Genomic DNA, 20,998 nt, shown 5'->3' on the forward strand with positions numbered 1-20,998 from the left:
AGGGGGGTAGCACTAGCACAGGCCATATTTCAAAGGAATGAAACGTGCTAGTTGCCTGCACTGACAGAGGAGGTCTGGCTCCAGTTCAGAGTGAAGCCGAGGCACACACGTGGGCACACCCAGGACTACAAGTAGGTGGCCAAGTCTGGGAGACGGGCACTCCTCTCTGCATCTCCTGGGGACGGGTGGGGGTGTGTTCCTGCCTGGCACGCTCTCTGCTGTGGATCTCAGCTTGCAGTACCCAACCGCCCCCTCTTATTTTCGATGCACTTTAGTCATCAAGCTCAGCAGTGGGAGCTGTGCTCCCAGAATGACGGAGAGAAGCTGAGCACAGCAATGCCTGGCACCGCCAACCCTGAGGGTACCAACAGGCAGCCCCTCCCCGTCCCACCGCACTGCCCAGTGAAGCCGTCGCTCCCCACTCGTGGGCGGACGCCCACCCAACTGCCTGCCTGTGCTCCCTCATCAGACAGAGCTGTTGATCACGGCTCAGCTGACTGCACGGCACAGTAACAACTGGGAACTCGGGCAGCTGGCAAAGATGCAGTCAGAGGAGACGTGGAGCAAAACTTCCAGTGTGAGTCTCCATCAATTGTTCAAACCTGCTGGGCGAGGAGACTTCCAGCTCAATACCAGACAGATGATTTCGGGGAAGAACTGCAGTGTGGATCCTGCTTCCCTGCCTTTAGAGCTAAACTTGATTTTACTCTTTCCCCTCAATTCATACTGCACGTTGTCTGATCTAAACTAGTTCCTTATCTTGATTTTCACTCATCTAGCTTGCTTACTCTTCTCACTTTGGAAGAAGGTTTGTTATCAAATAGTCAAAATTTAGCTCATGAAGCAGTTTTCTGACCTCATCTAAATACTATCGTTTTGGTAGCAATGGGAACTGCATTAATGCAAGTTATAAGCACTGCAGATCTCAAAATAAATACAGAATGTGACTTGTGTATGCTGTGAAACCACAACCAGTCAAGCTCTTCCCTAAACACAGTCACTACAAACTAATTTCTGAGAGTGGCTGAGAGCCGTCATGTAGATTCTGCATATCACGATCATCTGAGCTTGTGTGTTTCTTAATTGTTTTCAATTCATGGATTTGTAGAGCAGCCACAAGTGGATGTTGGAACAGACAAAGAGCATTACAAGTATTTTTGTTTCCTGCTTTATAGACCTTGAGGAGATTCCTCATACAGGAATCAGCCCAACCTAAGTATTTTCCTGTGCTTCTATACGCAGTTTGAGCTGTTCCAACACCACCTTAAAACTGGCTCCCATCAATTGTCTCTCCTCAGCCTGAAATGACCTTTGTCAGGGGGAACACATGTTCACAGAGTAGAAGGGAACAGTCTGGGTGACTTATCTTCCTCTTCAAACAAAAAGGCTCTTTCAATCAGAGATGGAAAGATGCTACTTTGCTACACCAACCTCATCAGGAACATTGAAACTGGAGGTTCAAAAAATACAGACAGTCGTATAACATGATACTCAACTTGCATATGACAGCTTTATAAAACGGATGTGTAAATCCACCTACTGACTTATCTGACTTAGAACAGACACTTATCTTTCCTAAGGAAGCACATAGTGTCACCTCAGAAGATTTTTCGTATACCTGGCACTACTATTTGTTCTGCTTGAAGGGATGGCAATATACTTCAAGTTCCTTGGGGAAGCGATGTACACCCTGCAGCGGCTGGAGGCTGGATTTATGAAAGGATGCCAGGTGCCCAGCTCCAAAGGGAGAATTTTGGAAGTAGCACTCTCCCTGTCTGCCACCTCGCCAGGGCAATCTCTGTCTCAACCAGCAAAGCTTCTCAGCTGTGGGAAACACTTGTTCCTGGGCATGCCTAGAAGCAGGCCGGCTTTAAAAGCACTGAACAGCTTGGCGCCTGGCTCCTCTCTAAAGACCGGGGTGAGTTTTCACACTGCACCTAGGACATCAGAGTCCACACAAAAGCAGCCCAAGGAAAGCTCTCTTCTGCTGTCTGCTTCACTGGAGAAGGGATCCACCTGGGATCTGCAGGGCCACATTTAGCTTTGAACTGGGAGGAGGCTGCGCTTCATCTCCCCATCACACCACCTGGGACATGCGCAGCATCCAGCAGTAAGAACCGGAGGAAGAAACGGGGTTCCCAGCCTCTCAGCTTATCATGGCCCTCTCCAGCTCCTCCGTAAATCCACCCCATTTAGGACGCCTGCCTGTCATCACCACCTGCTACTACATGGTGGGATCCCAACAGGCCTGAATTTCCCACGGCTCCCACCTCCATCAGGAGACCCCCTACCCAACCCCTGCACCCAGAACACCTGAGAAAACTAAGCTCTACAATCTAAAGTTTGGGGCAAAGTTGGGCAATGTCCATCTAGTTGCTCTTCCAGATGCTGGTTTGTTTTATTTTCTTCATTGTGGTTTACTTATTGGAACAGGGACTGGACATGCATTTCTCCCTTCTCCTAGCTACAACTGTAAAGGAATAAAAAAAGTTTCCTTTTAGCACATAATACTACGGAATGGGACTGTCAAGTCTGTTTTATGGCTATTCTGCTTCTTACATTGCTACATTCACATATGAAAAAGAAAAAATAACACAAACCTCTCTCAGTGGAGTCATTAGAACAGTTGCTCTCAAAAACGATGTGCAAGGCCGAGTCAAAAAGCTCAGCCAAGACCTGCTCACTAAGTATCCAAAGTGCCACCTGCACAGAGGGCTCCTCCTGTGCCTGCAGCGGTGGTGTCTGCCGGCCTTCGCACGGTTCCTGCCAAGAGAATGCCACCTGTCAAACATTCAGACTTCAGCTGCCACTTCTCTGATCTGGAAGAATGACTCAGCAAACAACACAATGACCAAGGACATCAGTATATGCAGCACCTGGTCCCTCCAGCCTCTACTTCTGCAAAAAGCATTCACAGGAGAAAGTGCTGGAAAGCAGGCACGCATTCAGCCTGGGCAGTAGCAAAACCCCCACAGGCTAGAGGGGAACTTCCTCCTTGATGTACTGGCTTTCTTTTTGGTAAATCTGAAAGTCAAGTGTCTCATGACTGGCCAGACTAAGCCTCTCCTGCTGCCTCAGCATGCCCTGATCTCCAGACACGTGGCTTTATTGAGACTGCAAATAAAGATGACAGTTAGCTGTGGGGCAAGCAGAAGGTGGTCCAGGATTTTCTGCACTTTCCAGCATTCCTATTTTCTACCCTGTTTGTTATAACAAACAGGATCTCCTGTTATATCCTTATAAGGCAAGAGTGAAAAAAGAAATGTATAAGGTTGAGTTACAATATAGGTTTACCTTTTCACCTCACTGTTGATGGGGAATTACTCATATCATCCGTTGACTACTTGGAAATCAGGGGTGCATTGCGCTGCTATTTAGGTTACAAGGTAGGAGGATGATTTTTTGAATTTCAGAGCCTTGAAAGTATTTGTTTAGGGCATTACCATCATGAACATGGCCAAGCTAACTGCTTGACTAACAACTGTACAAGGTACAGAAAAAGCTTGCGCTCAGGCTTGTCCTCTTGATGAGCCATCTAACAAGGCAAAGTCCCAGAGCACAACTGCTTCAAAGAAAGCAGTCTTCTGCCTCGGTTTTGCCCCAGAAACTGCAGATATGGGTTGTTTTGCTACAGCGTTTGTGAGCCTGGCTTTGCCTCATACCTCTCCTCCTTCAGCTTGCTGAGCCACGGCTCCTCCTTCTTCTGCCAGGCTGCAGAGCAAAGAGGGTGGTTGTTCAAGGCGCACGTCTGCATGTGAGCCCCAGGTTTGCTGTTGGGCTGGAGAGGCTGCAAAGCGCTCAGGAAAGCCAGGCAGAGAATACCCTACTCTCACGGACACAGGATTTCTTAAAACAAGCCCATTTATTGGATTTTGAGATGCAGAGGCTATACGGAAATGCAGAGGCTGTGTGGGAAGCGGGGACCTGGCTTCTGTTCAGCTCATCACGGGGCAGAGGAGGAAGCACAGCACGTTCTCTGGCAGGTGCTCTCCGGGGATACAGGAGTGCCTCGCTGGCGGATCCCCCACAGTGCCCAGCTCTGGTGGAAGACGTGCCCGAGGGGTGGTCTCAGTGGCACCAGCAGCAGGCGGTTGGTGATGTTGTTCTTGGGGGTGCTCAGGTGTTCGTAGGCTCTGCCCCATCCTTAGGCTGGATGCATCCCTGTCAGAAAGGAGTTCTTGGGAAGGGCTTGGCAGATGAAGTGGGGGTCCCCACTCGAGAGTTGGCTTGAGCCAAGGTGTCATTGGGGTCTGCTTTGCCCTCCCAGTCATCCTCCTCTCCCTCCTCATCAGCATTGCTGGAGCTTCCCCGCTGGCTGCCGCTGTCACAGTCGGCGCTCCTCCGCCTGCGCAGCCAGTAGAGCTCAAGGAGCAGGAGCAGGGTTTCGGCAGAGGCCCAAAACCACCAGTGCTGGCAGACAGCAAGGCACACGCCTTCCAAAGTGAGGCCGCATGACTCCTGGCTCCTCTGCTCCATCTGCGCCAGTGAAATTCCTAGGAAAGCCACCAGTTTGCAGTCCAGGTTAACGTCTCCCCGTGTACCCACAGGAGATAAACAAAAGAGGAGGTGAAGACAATTTCTCTCCCATATCTCCTCCCAGGTGCTTTGAGGCAACGGTTACACTCAGAACAGGGAGACACAGAAAATCCAGGCACTAGACCTCTTCAGGTTCTGGCCTCCTCATGGCTGTCAGGAGGTGAAGGGTGTCACTGCAGAGAAGCTTCAGTGAAAGAGACACCTGCTCCTCAGCAACTGCTGCCAATTGTAACTCTCAGTCAACTGTAATCTCTGCCGTAGCTGAGCTAGTACCCTACATACAGAACTCCTCTCCCTGCTAATCCCTGGAATCATCCCATCCACCTGGAGAGGGCAGTGGAGATCCTCCTGATTCCTCTAGCCAGCCTGCTCCTCCATTAAGGACATGTAAAGCAGTTACCTGGAAAAGGAACGCCTACGCTCCTTTGGAGTCTTTTTAGATTCCATCCGCTCCTGAACCATCTGTAAACTCATCGAGTCTGGACTTCTTCTTTTCCCTGTTAAAATAAGTTTGACCTTTATTACAATTACAGCTTGACCTTTATTACAGAAAGACACCAAGAAACAAAACATGGCCAGTGTGAGAAAATGCATACTGCTTGCAGATGTAAAGGTGGACATGCTATTTAAGCAACACCAGTTTAGAATTCCTACAAGTCTTAGGGAAAGTTTTAGGATGACATTTGTCTTGGTTTAGTTTTGCATGTTCACCATCTGCACCCAGAAAGTCTATTGGAGACAACACTCTGTCATTTTTGCTGATGTCAGATGCACTCGAGTGTAACTGCTGTCTGACAGGCCATCGAAACACAAACATGAAAAACAGCCCAACTTCACTGAGCCAAACCCCCACTCTTCTTTAAGTCTCGTTGTTCTCTGTCAAACTCCTCCCTAGACAAGGGAGGCCAAAGGCACCCTGCTGTGTCAGAAATTGCAGCAGGACCAGGGGAGCGACGGTCGCCCTGTCCTCGGCTCTGGTGAGGCCGCTCCTCAAATACCGTGTTCAGTTTTGGGCCCCTCACTACAAGACAGACACTGAGGGGCTGGAGCGCGTCCAGAGAAGGGCAACGAAGGTGGTGAAGGGTCTAGAGAGCAAGTCCTGTGAGGAGCGGCTGAGGGAACTGGGGGTGTTTAGCCTGGAGAGAAGGAGGCTGTGGGGAGACCTCATCGCCCTCTACAACTCCCTGAAAGGACGCTGTAGCAAGGTGGGTGTTGGTCTCTTTTCCCAAGTAACAAGCAATAGGAGGAGAAGCAACGGCCTCCAGTTGCACCAGGGGAGGTTTAGATCACCTATTGGGGAACATTTCTCCACTGAAAGGGTTGTCAGCACTGGAACAGGCTGCCCAAGGAGGTGGTTGAGTCACCATCCACGGGTAGATGTGGCGCTGAGGGACATGGTTTAGTGGTGGACTTGGCAGTGTTGGGTTAATGGTTGGACTCGATGATCTTAGAGGTTTTTTCCAACCTCAGTGTTTCTACGATTCTCCAAAGGAGGTGCTTGTGTCATTGGGATGGCATTTGAATGAGCCATTGGAACTGCTGCTGGTCCTCAAGCTGGTGACGTGTCTGCAGGAGCGGGGGGATATCCTGGAGGAGGGAGAGTGCACCCAGCAGATGGAGGCTGCCCAGGTGGAAACTGAAGAAGAAATGGTTGTGGTGGTACCCCTGGGGGAAGGGGAAGTGCGGGGGGTGGTGGAGGATACAAGGGAGGTGGAGGCACAAGCACAGAGAGCGTGTTGATGCTGGTAGTGCTGGGGCCTGAGTCCTCTGGGTACGTTCACTGTGCGGGCATCCTCGATTTGAGCTTCTAAAGAAACCCCAAAACACCAGTCACTGCTTGTTACACTCTGCCCTGATTTTAAAGAGGAAAGTGAATGGAGGAGGAGCGTGGTGGCGAGCACTTCTTGTTCTCAACTTAAGCATTTTTCTCCCCGCTTTTTGTTCATTTGAGACTACGCTCATTTCTTGGTCCTCATACTTGCCTTCCACATCCTCACCCCCAACAAATCCCTCAGTCTCCCCTTCTTATAGTTTGTTTGGCAACTGTGGCCAGAGGCTGCCCGTGGTAAAAGAGACACGTGCCAAGCGCTCTTCTGCCACACCTTGACACGCTTAATACTTCACAGTTCTGATCTTCAAAGTACTGCACAGACATTAACTCATCTTCTCTCAAACTTCTTTTAACATCTTCCGCACACGCTTCCTAGGTTGTTGCCTCATGGTGACGTCTTTGGCCCGTTCTTGGCCCTGAATTGCTGGTTTTTGCTTACTGAACTTGAGGTTTTAGACAATCTGTGGGATGGACCCTGGTTTTTGTTTTGACTTATCTTTAAGATTTTATACACACAATTCACCCTTACAATCGATCTATAACACATAGATACCAAAAGGAAGGACTAACGATGCTGCAATAAACCAAAAGAGGCTCCTCTCTCTCCAACCGAGAGAAAGCAGCTTGGCTACTTGAGATGACTAAATAGTAAAATAACAGCCTTGCCTTTTCCAATAGTTTGCTCAATCAGTATTAACTAAGGTGTTAAAAAGAATATTGGAGGCTGATCTCTATTGGGAAATCAATTTCTTCAGCCCTATTCAGTAATCAAGAGGGTGCCTTTCCATCTGATCCTTTAATAATGTTTCATTTTTACATGTAATTATGATTGCCTCAGAAAGACTTCATTCTTCAGAGTCCTCTTTTCAATCATGTACTGGAGTTTTATTTTAAATAATCTTCCTGAGAGCACAGATCCCCTTTGTGAAGGCCAATTCAAATTAAGCCATTTAAAAATTAATTACCACATGTATTCTCCACAACGATCTGTGCATACTTATTCCCTTATAAATCAGATGTTGTGTCCGTTATGTGTTACGGCCTCGTTTAACAGGTTACAAGCAGCAATATATTGAATTTCTGTAGCATACTTACACTTCCCAGTCTGGTCTGCCACTTGCCGAGCGAATTTTGCCGGCTCTCACTGGATGACCTTTTGGCATGGGGAGAGAAAAAAAATCCCTTTCAGTTTACCTGAAGAGAATTTTTTAAGAGAAATTTGTAAGTTACAGTTACTTACCAGTTGTGCGTATCGATCGTCCTTGGTACCCCAGAAGACTCGGCAATGCTGGCTGTCTCAGTCCAGGAACCAGATAGCCCTTGTGAATCAGTGCAAACAATTGGAAAATAAGCTCTACTGAAATACGAGAATCACTCCATATGGTGGAAGAAAACCTACCTTCTCTTCCCGCAAACCACGGATTGACAGCGGGGAAGATTGAGGACATCCCGTGGCAGCCACCAGCGCAGCAGGAGGTGTTAGAGCTGGTGGATGTGCTGGTGGCTGCTGCTGCTGCTGCCTCTGCTTACGGATCACCTGTGCATACCCAGTTCCATTTTTGAAGTTGTTCACACCCTAGAGGCAGAAAAACATTTACAAAGAGGTAACATGAACCTTCAGTAGCTCAATGAACAAAAGCCTCCACAGAGTAAAATTACTTGTGTATTCCCATATATACTACCCATCCTAAAATAAACCAACATACGGATATATTCAGATTAGATGTAAGGAAGAAATTCTTCCCTGTGAGGGTGGTGAGGCCCTGGCACAGGCTGCCCAGAGAAGCTGTGGCTGCCCCCTCCCTGGAAGGGTTCAAGGCCAGGTTGGACGGGGCTTTGGGCAACCTGGGCTAGTGGAAGGTGTCCCTGCCTGTGGCAGGGGGGTTGGACTGGATGGGCTTTAAGGTCCCTTGCAAGCCAAACCCTTCTGTGATGCATGAACGCATCCCATTAAACACTGGTGTTAATGACTGGTAACTCAGACTATCTGTGTGCAAAGCACTCCGGTGTTAACACTGAATTTGAAACTGAGGCAATCCTGTTGAACACAAGTGTGACCTGAATTTGCCAGCTTGTCTCTCAAGAGTTGTCAGCTTCTGTAACAACAGGGAATGTATTTGCAAAGTAAATTTATTCCATTTAGCCTTGTTTAAGGAGGTGTAAATTAATATTTTCTTCCCTTTCAGCTAATTGACTGACTAGACTTTTCTTACAAACAGTTTATCTAAAAGTCACTGCATTACCTGGCGTAGGCACTTGTCGGCAACTAAAGTGTCAGGAGAAACACCTGCCTGATGACATGTTGGGCATGTGTGTTCCTCACATTCCAGTAATGCCGTTCTAATACCTGGGTATAATCAGAATCATCAAAATAGGTTTTAGCTAAACTAAGGACACCGTTTGGGTTCTAATCAGTTATAAAAGCCTGTAGATGGTTAATGGGTGAATATGGTCCCGAACTGAGAGCATGAAGCTATAAATGTTCAGCAGTGTAAAAAATTTCTAGTATGCAGGAAATAGCTGCCCAGTTTTGATATTTCACTATTGTAGCATTTGAAGATGCAGAGTTGGCCGTGTCTTGATGTTTTGACTAGTCTTTTCTCCACTGCCCAGCACAGTGAGAAGTCACCAACCTCAAGGTTCATGAATAAGACACATCTCCAAAAACCATTGGTAGGTTCAAGTTCTGACGGTTGTAACCAACTCTCCCGTGGAGAAGAATGTGGATTAAATGCCTAACGAGCCATTTGCTGCAGACCACAGTAAGTCACCAGCGTTGGCTCTATAGTTTTGTATGAGAGAAAGGACTGTGCACAAACTAAATGCATTTGATAACTAATACCATAATCAGCTGCAGCATTACGCACTCTTCTTGTACTCATCCTTCTGCATGGAAAGAGGATTTAACTAGATGCATAAAAAGGGAAAAAAGCCTTCTGCCTTTGTTTTTTCCTTTCTACAAGAAGAGTCCTTTCCTACTCGGGGTATACTTAAGTATTAAACAGAGCTGGTAACAAAGGAATGTTATGATCTTTCTGCTGTCAGAAGATCAGGTGTGATGTTTTGAATTAGCAAACATGGCAGTAACACTTACATTCGTCACAGTAACTGTTTCCACAGCAGGGAATAATAACTGCATCGGCCGTGATTTCTTTACAAATGCAACATAAGAGCTCCTCTGGAATAGGGTCGTCTGAGGAAAAGGACGAAGAGGATGGCTCCGCTGGTAAAAAGGGAGGCTTTTCCTTCTTTCCTCTGGCATAAGCTTCCCTGGAGGGGGGATGGGGAAGGAAAAAGAAAAAAAGTTAAAGATGGGTAAAGGAGAACTTTCCCAAGCTTTGGATTTTGTCCAATGAAGACAGTAGGTGGCATTCTCACTCCACATTAGCCTTCAAAAATACAGGCATTTAGTTTAAACTACTTTTCTCTAGCCAGAGCACAAGAAAAGGGAGGGGGCAACAACTTTCCTTCTGCAGAACTCTTCCATTCATTGGATCAACTAAGAAATTAGCTCAGACTAGAGAAATCATTTTCTGACAGCTAGAAACCTGGTGAAATGAATCCCACCTCTCCTTTGCCAGACGGTAAATGTAGATCAGTCAGTCAGAATAAAGTCAGTCTCTGTGTAATTATGTTTTATAAATGGAAGAAGTCTATGTTACAGCTTCTGCAAAAGGAGATCCATGACGGAAGAACAGAGCTGCTACCGAGTACATTTTAAAACAGCCACTCTTGTCAGCACACAGCAGGATTTTCTTAGTTTACAGCAACAGGAAAACATCCCCCTGCTTCACACATGGGATCTGATAAATGTCAGAGGGAGAGGGAATCTCAGTCCAACAGCTATTTGTTAAATTCTGCAAGAAGCCTTAGCAAGATAAAACAGAAGCAAAAGGAGCTTTCAAAAACAATGATGCCACTGTAAACACGACTGAAATGTTTTGCAGAAATACGGATTCTTAGCATACCACAAGCTTAACCAACGTTCAGGGGTGTGAACAGCAGCACTGTCCTATTTTAATATTAGAAATCATCACAGATTTTAAGGTTAAGATACAATGACAGTGCTTCTTCCCCCGTAATTACAGATGCTGGCCAGCTTGGTGGCATTGCCACTCAGACACTGACACGTGGCTTCTCTCCTTCACTTTTTGGTCAGACCAACTAATTCCATACTCACGCATTAATAATTGGTATTGCATATCTTCCAGCCTTTGTCAGCATTGCACCCTTTGTATTGGGATCTTCCACCTCCACCATAAAACTCCTGGGAATTCCTGTGCACTTTTAAAGTCTGGGAACAGACTGAAAATTACTGTCCTGTTAAGAAAAGAAATGCAGACATAGCTCGTCTTGAGACCCACACTTAAAATGACATTTCAACCACTATTTTAAGCAGGAAAAGCCTTTTACCTAGCCTAAGGGTTGCTCAACTGAAATACTCTTTTTCCTAAATGAATATAGCCAGGATGCTCCAAAGGCTCGAGCAGTGTTCTGAACTCAGTCGACACTCTTTGGCTCAACTTCAGGGTCCTTAAGGGTGAAATATCCCTCAGCTCCCCATCCCCTCAGAGGAGAAGCACAAACCCCCTCCTCCTCCAAAGCGCAGTTCAGAGGGAGAGCTTAATGCAGGGCTCTGGATCGGCCACTGGGGAAACTGATATTCACCCCCTACAGATGAAGGTTGAATTCAGAGCTGATGCACGTACGTTCAGTGAGTAATGTTAAATGGCATGAATACTCAACCAGAGACTTGTGTAATTATAACACGCAAATATTCAATAGATGGGGTCAAGAGAAACGTCATCTTTTTCTACAAAATACTAAAAACTGCAAACTCTCATTAAAAAGAGTTAAGATGAGAAAAATTTGCAGTAACATTGGAATATATAAAAATATACATTAAAGTTCATAGAGAAAGATCTATGGACATATATAAGGACTATGACCTCGAAGAAAGAAAATTTCCCATTGAAAATCCCAGCTTTCCCTGGAATTTTGAAGGGCTTTGCACCACTGCCATAGAACCTCTGTATTTCAGCCCAAGAGACACAATTCCTAATAGGGGTATTCATGTAATTGCTGCGTAACTGCCAAGGTAAAACCATTAAAAACCAAGTGACACCAGAAGCCCCCCACAATCTTACCCCATTTCTTGGGCAGTTCTTTATATAGTGCCCAGGTTTTCCGCAGCAAAAGCAAGTATAGGACGGTGGAGGTGGACCCAAGGGTTTCTTCATGTAACTAAAAGGTTTTTGGGAAAAAAAGAAAATGGTATGTATGCGTCTCTCTTGTTCCAACAACCATCTCTACAATGTTTCCACAGTCTTCAAAGAACAGGTAGGACTTTGCCAACACTTACTTGATTGGATCGTACTGACGGCAAGACTGGATCATCATAGCTCGTATTTTATCTTCCTCGGAAGTGTTGGCTTCAGCCAGATTGCCGGTCTGTTTAACAGGTAATTATTGGACACGCACATTAGAAACACATTTAATATCCCCCAGCCAAAGACTCACCCAACCCTGCAAAAAGCAGCCCAGCAGTAGCTGAGGTTGCACGAAAGCAGCTGCTTCTATGAGCCAGAGTTGTCCCAGAGATGTTCTGGGGAGCCCTTACGCCATCACATGGTGTCTCTGTGCCCGTTAACCTGCTTGGAAGGAGCATTCTTGGGCACTCAAAACCTGAGGCTCTGTTTGTACCTTACATAAAGATTTGTGTAACCAATCCAAATGTCTTCCAAGCAGACTGAAGCTCTGCATAGAAAAAATTACATTATCCAGTATTTTTAAATGGATTCTTGAGCTCCAGAGTATTTGAAGGAGAAAATCTCCGCTGTACATTTAATGGAGATGTATGCAAGTATCAGTGTTTACATTTTGCAGCATTAAAAGGATATACAACTTAAGAGTCAGGGAAGTTGCTTTTGCTCACTGAAATTCAGCTTCAGACACAGAAGCATTAAGAGGAATCAAGCTTTTTATAATTCCTCAGCAAGACAAGAGATTCTTTTCAGCAGAAATTGGACCATCGTGTGCTGTAGGCAGCCCAAACTGCATGTCCCCTGCCTACTCACTTCTTCACGGTAAGTGATTTAACTACGGTCAGCACAACCTGCAGGTTTTTTCCTGTTTGCTGTGTCCTTCTAACACACAAATTGTAATAGAAACCTTACGCAGAACTAGACCTTCAAATTATCGAAGCCAGCTGATTTTTTGTAAGTAGCATTTGTTCAAATGTTCTCATTACACACTAGTGCAGATCCCAGCAGGGTCGAAGGGAGGGATGTAAAGGATACGGACCTCCAAGCACCCATCATTCAGAGCAACCACTCATGGTTTTGATTTTATATGCATTCGTTCGCAAAAGCAACCCACTAGTTTCAACAATTTATTAAATGGTTGTTTTATAGACACAACAGTAACATAATCCAGATCGACATCTATGAAACCCCTTCCGTTACCATTTACAGAAAACTTTACAGATACTTGACCAATTTGTTTAAACCCAGACAGTTTACAAGACACACCCAAACCCCACAAACCATTACTAGGCACAGACCATAATTCAAATACGGAATTTCCTACAAGGTAATAATAAAGCAGAAAACTTTTCAACACATTGCCTCCATGCCAAGCCCGTCTGCACTGAGGAGGTTGGAGTATAACAGTTTGGAGCTGCTTTACGTTACATTCCTGCATTTTTCTGAAATACCTACATTTTCTGAAAAGCTTAAATGTGTACAGCACTTGGACAGTTTTTCACATTTTAGAGTCAAACTTCACATGAGTTTACAGAACCAAGGACATGTTCAGGGACAGCGCTAATGGAGACCAATTTCTTCTGGTGACTACCTTCCAAAGTAACTGTTGGGGTTTTTTCCCCAAATGTACACAATTTAATTCTGCAGTGAGAGAGGGAAGAAGAGAGTGGGAAGAGATTTCTCGAACTCCAGCCTTTATTTTCAGAAGAAAGAACTAGCCCCTCTGCATGGCCCTGCCTTCTCTATTCTCTAAGACCAGTAATTTGACAGGCTCACACTACGCCTTTTCACAAAGTGCAACCACTAGTGCTTTCCCAGACAAAGTGACACATTGTTGAGCAAAACATGCAAGCAGTTCCATAGCAAACCATGGCATTACAGCAGCTTCAGAAGGCCACCTCTGCTAATACACTGCACTAACACATTGGTATATTCCTGCAAACAGTTAGGCACATTTACACAATTTACAGTCTGCGTTCAAACAAATTAGGGTGTGTTGTCCACTCTCCATAGACTACAAGTTATGAAACTGTGCAGCATTCAGAGAGTGGCTCTATAACTGCAGTGACTAGAAACTCAACAGTAGCCACGCAATTGTCCGTGTTACACAAACGCTTCTATTTTGGCTGTTGCAACCCCCCCCTGAAATGTCCATAACTTGCAGCCAGTTAAATTCTTCTGTGAAAATTGTGTCAGTCTCCAACACAAAATTAACACAAGGTCTGAGAAACAGTAAACAGCTCCCAAAGTGCTGCTTCTTTATGTCTTGAAGATGAGCAATAGTGCAACATTACGTTGAGGGACTCCCCTTCTATCCTCCCAAACTGGGAACTACTCTTTATGGGGTACTACGGGAATATACACACATTTTAAAGTTAAAACCAATACTGTAAATTATTAAAAATTGTTTTGTTCACATTACAACAGTCATCCAGTTATACCTCACCGTACAAGATTTAAAAATATGAAGCAAGTGGGGTTTTTTGGTGGTGGTGGTGGGGGGTTTTAAGTCTTTGACAAGAATATACACATACCTTAATGAGCTGGACCAGAGGAGTGGGTGCAGAAGAGTCCTCAATCTGTTCACAAAAAATTAAACACACATTCAAGTTGTAGAATCAAAACATAGCAAACGTTAACCTCTACTGTAGCCTGAAAGTCTGCACTACATCCTCCGAGTGTCACGGAAAGAGACATGTCCAACCTAATGTAAGTGTATTGGTTCAAAACAAAGTCCAAACCTATGACAGCTTCAGAGGGCCTACATGGTTCATGAGAAGCGGCTAAACTCGGTGCGCTGGGTTTCAGATATTTGCATTTGCAGACAAACTATGAAACTAAACCGTTTCATCGGATAAAACGGAAAGATCAAATGCAGAACTTAGGAATGCCACTTCAGGTAGCAACAACATTTAAACTCACAGCAATCTGTTAGAGACTTTAAGTACTCAGAGGAGGCCAAACAATAGCACTTCAGTTATACAGCTTTAGGAACAAATACCCAAGTATTTCAGGACACAAAAAGGAATCTTAGCTGCACAGAACTGTCCTCAAAATGTATGGGATACGTTGATTTTGGGATTTGTTTGAACCGCCAAGTCAAAAGTAAGAAACAGCACCAAGCGGAACAACAATGGTTTCTCAGTGTGTTTTGATAACATCTTCCAAAACTGTTAGGCAGAGAAAGTATTTAAAAACAAAAGCTAAGTGATACAATGTGAAAATGGCAAAAAATACACTCCAAACAATTTTAACTGCAAGAAACAAAGAGCACACGACAGCCTATACAAACATAGTAGCTCTAGACAGACAGATGTAGAACACAGCACCAATTGAACTGTGCAAACCTTGAACCTACCTGATCTAAAACCAATCCTACGTTATCTGTACAACACAAAGTCATTCAGGAAATATTCCAGCATATTCAATATGAAACACAATGCATCACTAGGCACAAACACCAATATTCACATTAGAACTGTGCAAATGATGGCATTACTCAGTTTTCACTGTGCTGTGAATCAAATACATGGTCTCTACAACATATACTATGTCTTACTGCAGAACAGATTAAGTTAATGTTTGGGAGATTAATACGAGGCTACGTTGTTTAGAATTAAGTGCAATGTGTAGAAAAAAAGTGTGAGGTTGTGTTTTTACATACTGCTTTTGGTGTTCCACTCCCTGGCTCAGTTCAAGTTCTAGAGGAAGAAATAAAGGTGATGAGAACTTAGAACAAAGCACTTGTACCCAACCAAAAGCAGTGAAAACAGATTATAAAACCTAAACATCAAGGCATTATGTTCTGATAGTCTAGTGAATGTGGAAATGTATTTGTATACATAAACTGTTCTCTCTTGGCACATTCAGTGCAACCAAAAAAAAAAAAAATCCCATTTCTAGTTTGTCAGCAATTACTGTCAGACTTACAGCTCTAGAACACAACAGTGCCAGAGGAAGTCCTCAGATATTTTGACTCTGCTGTGTAAGCATCAAAACGATGAAGTCTGTGCTAGAGCTTTGTGCTCTTAAATAACCAACCATCCAAACAGCGATCCTTGGTCTTTCCTCTGTAGCCAGTATGCCAGAAAGCCAGATTTGAGGCGTAAAAATACCTGCCATATCCCACCCCGCCTCCCCCAAATGCAAGACACAGTCAAACACTGTCAGACTCTTCTGAGAGGGGAACATGCGTATCTCTCTTTACTGTAAAAGCAATAAAAAGAAGAAAGATACACTTCGAATGCCTCTGTAAACTAATCTCCATACAAAAAGTTAACACACTGCAACCCCTCACAGACTACAATGCTTTATGGGTACTTACATAACTCGTGTTTTGCTGGTAGTTTTGACTCCTCTAACAGGGACTCTTCTAACAATCACCGAGGAGTTCTTAGGAATCTGGGTGTTATCATCTGTGCATTCTGAAAACAACACCAATACAGAAGAAAACATTAGTCAGTTCGTAAGAATGTATATTAATGTGTCATTACATAGCACTTGAGAGAACCCCTTCACAGACATCAAAGCAAAATTTTGTATGTGACATGGCACTTCTGTCATCTCAACACACTAACAGAACCTTTCAAGAAGTCTTCAGGTTTGAGAATCAAACACCAGCAGCAAAACCTTTTCCATTCTTTTCAAACACTTTGGATGCCAGCAGCAAAATGGTCTCAGAGGTCACTAAAGGAGAGTCTGCTCATGCATGATGTTCTTTCCTGACCTAGCTCAAGTTGCTTTTGCTTCTGTTAGGTTACAAACCCGAGAGATCTTTGGAGAGGAACAAACCACAGCAAAGTCTCACCTGCATAAACCAGATTCTAAAGTCTGACCAGCTTGCCCTGAAACAAAGCAGGCGCTCGGCTAAAGCATGAAAACTCTGCGCCGCTGCTTTCCGAGCTGTTCACTAAAAACGATTCCCCTCTGCCGCGAGTGCTGGGGACTGACAGAACACAGAAGAGAGCCGCCAGCTCTCTGCTTCTCGGGGCTTCATCCATCGACAGCCACACTGTCAGCTGCTCAGGGCTGTACATGCGAATGCAAACGGAACTGGCAGTGCTGGAATTTGGATCACAGAAACCTGAGGGGTTTTTGAGCTTGCTTTCACACGTAGGGCAGAACTGGCTCCAACTAAAGTGGTATTTCCTCTATTAAGCTAGTCATCTAGTTTGAATAAGCCAAAGGGACGTGAATTCTTTCAATTCACTTTTTGCAGAGCAGAGAGACTCAAATGAAATTAATTACGAAGACAAGTCTTCCGAAAAGCCTTTTGAAACCAGTGTGTGCCTCAAGGTCTCCATGCTTTGCCTTGGCTCACACCGTGTCCGTCTGTTGAAGAGGAGGAGCTACCTGAGACACTTTGACTGAGTGAGCCTCAAATGTAAAGATCTCCCATGAGTGACCTCAAATGTAAAGACGTCTCCATGAGAAGTGTTTATGTATTGTACTTACGCAAGCTGGATATGACTAAATGTTTTAAAGCACCATCAGCAGCCATGCCCTGTAATCTGCCTACAGTTTTAACTATTAAAAGCCCTTACCTTTGCAGGCCAAATCAGAACAATGGCCTGAAAGCCAAAGTTGCTGTGAAAGTACTACTAATGACAAAACCCAAAGCTTTTACAGAAGTCATACCCTGAAACCAACGCCTAGAGCTCTGCTCAAATGGGGAATCTCACCATGACACAGCCACCTGTCAGGAAAGGCCTGAGATGGGACTTTTTGATGTTGGAGGAGCTCAAACAGCACTGAGGCTGACAAGCAACGGGGAGATGATGCCAGCTGCAGCTCTGGAAGCCCAAAGCAGCTGTTTCCACCTGCTGAACGGAGTCATACAGAGTGTTCTTTCTGGTCCAGATCACAAACCACTGACTGAGATTTCAGAGGCACAGGATAAGTAACAGTGGCTCCACAAAAAGGCAGGAGTTTGCTACGCCTGTGCCCAGCTGAGGGTTGTGCTAGGTCTGCAGAGGATTGCAGGTGGCAGCACCTCTCCTCGAGGGAGGCTGTGTATATGAGGACAGCAACCAGTGCACTTATTTGCCAATTCTGCAAGCCTGCAGAGGTCAGCTGGAACATGCACAACAGGTGTATGATGCAAAAAGAGGAATGGGTCCTCTTTTTGTATTTTATGACAATTCATTGACCATTAGAAGAGAAGCATTGACATCTGCCTTCTGAATAGACTGTCCTTGCATGCAGATATATATAGATAGAGAGAGGGATGTTTGTTTTCAATGTACTTGTGAAGTGCACAGGGAGGAGACCTCCAGCCATCTAATACCAGACTGATAGAAAAATGAATTCCCCTTAAAAGTCAATCAGTACACATTTCAATGGATCAACTGAAAACTGAAGAGTGACAATAACCTGGTGAAGTAAAGGCTTTATTTGCACAGGACACTTATCACAGCACATATTTGTATGTGGGACTTGAAGCATCCCACCAGCTGGGTCACTGAGGCAGAGAATTTGTGGAAGAGGGTTTACAAACAGCGGAGTGCGCTGCTGAAGTAGTTCTGTGAAGGGACCTGACACCTGTTGGCTTTCATACATTTATTTTTCCTTCACGTCAATTAATTGAGTTCATTTTGGTGATGAAATCTGTGTCAATGATGAAATCTGGTGAAGTCAAACAATGTAGACTTAAAAGTTAACTTTTTTGGTTTTAAATAGGAAAGGACTAAAGCTGGAGCATTATTCCTGAAGTCCCCGGAAATTTCTGTTTGCTCATTTTGAATTTAACAGCTGCCAGCTTAGTCTAACAGCTCTCAGACAAAACTGGCATCTGCCAGCAGGAGCCTGTTCCCCGCAGGCAGCAACATCCCATGTAGCTGCGGGGCCTTGGCAACTACCAGTGTCACTCTGCCTCGCCACGACTCCACATCTGCAGATTGAGCAGTGACATCACGCTCAACAGGGCTACTTTTCACGCTTGTCCAAGCAGAGCTCCAACAGAAATGTTCAACAAAGCTGGAGCCAACACCACTGTTGATTCCTACTCCCTTCTAGCACAAAACTTGTTTTACTGCCAGTGATGGCCAGTAAGTGGCTACTGGGCTTTTGCAAGCACTAGACGTTGCACATCGACCACGTAGTCTTCTACGCCCAGCTCCGTGTCTAACAACAGATCGGAATGGCTCTGTGAGGTCCCCACACAAGCCACAGCTACCGATGGTGGCCGAATCGCACTGTCCCTTCCCACCCCACTGAATCGCTGGTGCCACTTGCCCTCCCGGTTCCCCGCACGCCGGCGGGACGGGCCCCAGGCTGACTCATGCCACGTGGGGACAAGCCACAGAGAGCAGAGAGTGGCTCCCGCAGGCCGCGGCCGCCACCAGCCAGGCAGTGTCCGAGGCCCCGTGCCCGCCACCCCACGCACCTTCTCCAGTCTGGGCATTGGTTATCTGCAGCTCGCAGTTGGTCACCTTCAGCTTCTGGCGGCCCATGATCTGACGCTTGAGGTCGCCCAGGGAGATGTGGAGGCCGCTGAAGGTGACCGTGTCGTAGTGCAGCAGGGAAGAGAACTTATAATGCACGCACGGCATGGCTGATGTTCCACTCACTGGCTCGGTTCGAGTTCTAGAAGAAGAAATGAAGGTGATGAGAACTTAGAACAAAGCACTTGTACCCAACCAAAAGCAGTGAAAACAGATTATAAAACCTAAACATCAAAACATTATGTTCTGATATGTTCATTATGTTCTGACAGTAAGGACTTTGTGAGTCCCAGCTGGGAATGGCCGAACAGGCCCCTGTGGGCCTAGGACTCAAAGATGGTGCAAGTCCATCACAGAGAACGGGATTTTGCCATCTACGTGCCAGTACAGGCATCCAGAAGGTAACTGCTGCCTTTATGACACTATTCAGCAAAAATGTTTATTTTGTTTGGTGCTTCCAAGCTTACGCCAAGCGAATACGGCCAGTGGGTTCCTCTCTCTCCGAGGGCCATCTATTCAGAAGATGAAAAGCCAGGGAAACAATCCCCCATCTCCACAAAAGGAGGCTGGTGCTGTGTGAGGAGCCAGGGCTCTGACACGTGTACATTGACCCTCCTGCTCTGAGGGGGAGCCGCTGCCCGCGGCTGGGCCACCCGCCACCCCGCTAAAAAAACCCCAAGCTAACAGGTTTCTTCTACCTTTAGAGGACCTATTTGCTGCCCTGTATCTCTGCTTTGCTACTCACCACAGCCTTCCCACTGCCCTGAAACTGAAGTGAAGGGTTCCTGAAATCCCAACTGAGAAGAGAAAATAAATTACATTCAGCAGTTTATGGCTGTAAAATTTGCAAGGCAACCCTAGTTTTGTTTGGTTAAATATGTTCTCAAGCCAAAACATAGGTGGAAGTCCAAACAGCCACATCCTCTCAAGACACATGACTGCATGACACTTGAATCAATTCAGTTTCAGCTAGAAGAAAGCTTAGTAACCACCACTCCCTGCTCCTGATCTCGTGCGAGGATGGAAACAACTAACTAACTGGTACCCAACATCACAAATCTTTGGCCCCTTGCCAACCAAAATATTTATAATGAAAATGGGATTTTAGTGATAAAACAACTGCGTGTTTGCAGCGCTCCTAAAAGACACCATGCTTTTTGGAGCAGTGGGTATCAAGAAACAGTATACTATAAAGGAAAAAAACCAAACTTATAATAACATGTGGACAGTTTTTATCAAGTTCCCCCACAATGACTTAAAACCAAAACAACAAAACGCTCTTCCTGCCTGTAATGGAGAATATGGAGGTGCTTTAAGTGCAGAGTAGCGTCACAGATAGGTGTAAAGGAATCCAGAATTTGGAAAAGGCAAACAGGGCTGCCAAAACAGCCCAAGCTGTTTGCTTAAGTAAGCTTTTCTAGCTAACAGCCCAGGCGAGGGGATGGGGTGCACGCTCAGCCAGCCTGCAGCCCCTACCAGTCTGGGCAGGCAGAGGATACGGTCCAGAGATGCTGCTTCTCAGAGGCTGGAGAAATGAGTTGAAGAGAAAGGTCCGTGGGTCTATGGTTCTTCCATGAACTTAGACCCAGGCAAATACAGTATTTTGCCCCTAGGATGGAATAACCCCACGCAGTGGCCCAGGCCAGCCAACTGGCTGGCCAGGGGGCTGAGGAAAAATGGACTGGGGGTCCTGGTGGTCAACGAGTCCAAGAGAGTGCAGCCAACTGCACACCGGGCTCATTGGCAGGGGTGTCAGCAGCAAGTGGGGGGAAGTGACCATTCCCCTGCAGTCAGCTGCTTCCTTGATTATAGTTTTGTGGCCAAAGGCCTGGGAGGAGGGCAGAGCAAGCACAGGGTCCAAGCATGCCCTGCTCACACCACGGGGTAAAGATGACCCAAGCTGGGTTACAGGACACTGCTGTGCA

General features: G+C 45.7%; 1 pseudogene; it reads right to left on the reverse strand.

Annotated features, from left to right (window-relative positions):
• Positions 1-3,843: 3,843 nt before the first annotated feature.
• On the reverse strand, positions 3,844-20,947 carry LOC141945032 (E3 ubiquitin-protein ligase RBBP6-like; annotated as a pseudogene).
• Positions 20,948-20,998: the final 51 nt, after the last annotated feature.

The sequence above is a fragment of the Strix uralensis genome, chromosome 6 (assembly GCF_047716275.1).
Source record: "Strix uralensis isolate ZFMK-TIS-50842 chromosome 6, bStrUra1, whole genome shotgun sequence".
In the NCBI taxonomy this organism is placed as follows: domain Eukaryota; kingdom Metazoa; phylum Chordata; class Aves; order Strigiformes; family Strigidae; genus Strix; species Strix uralensis.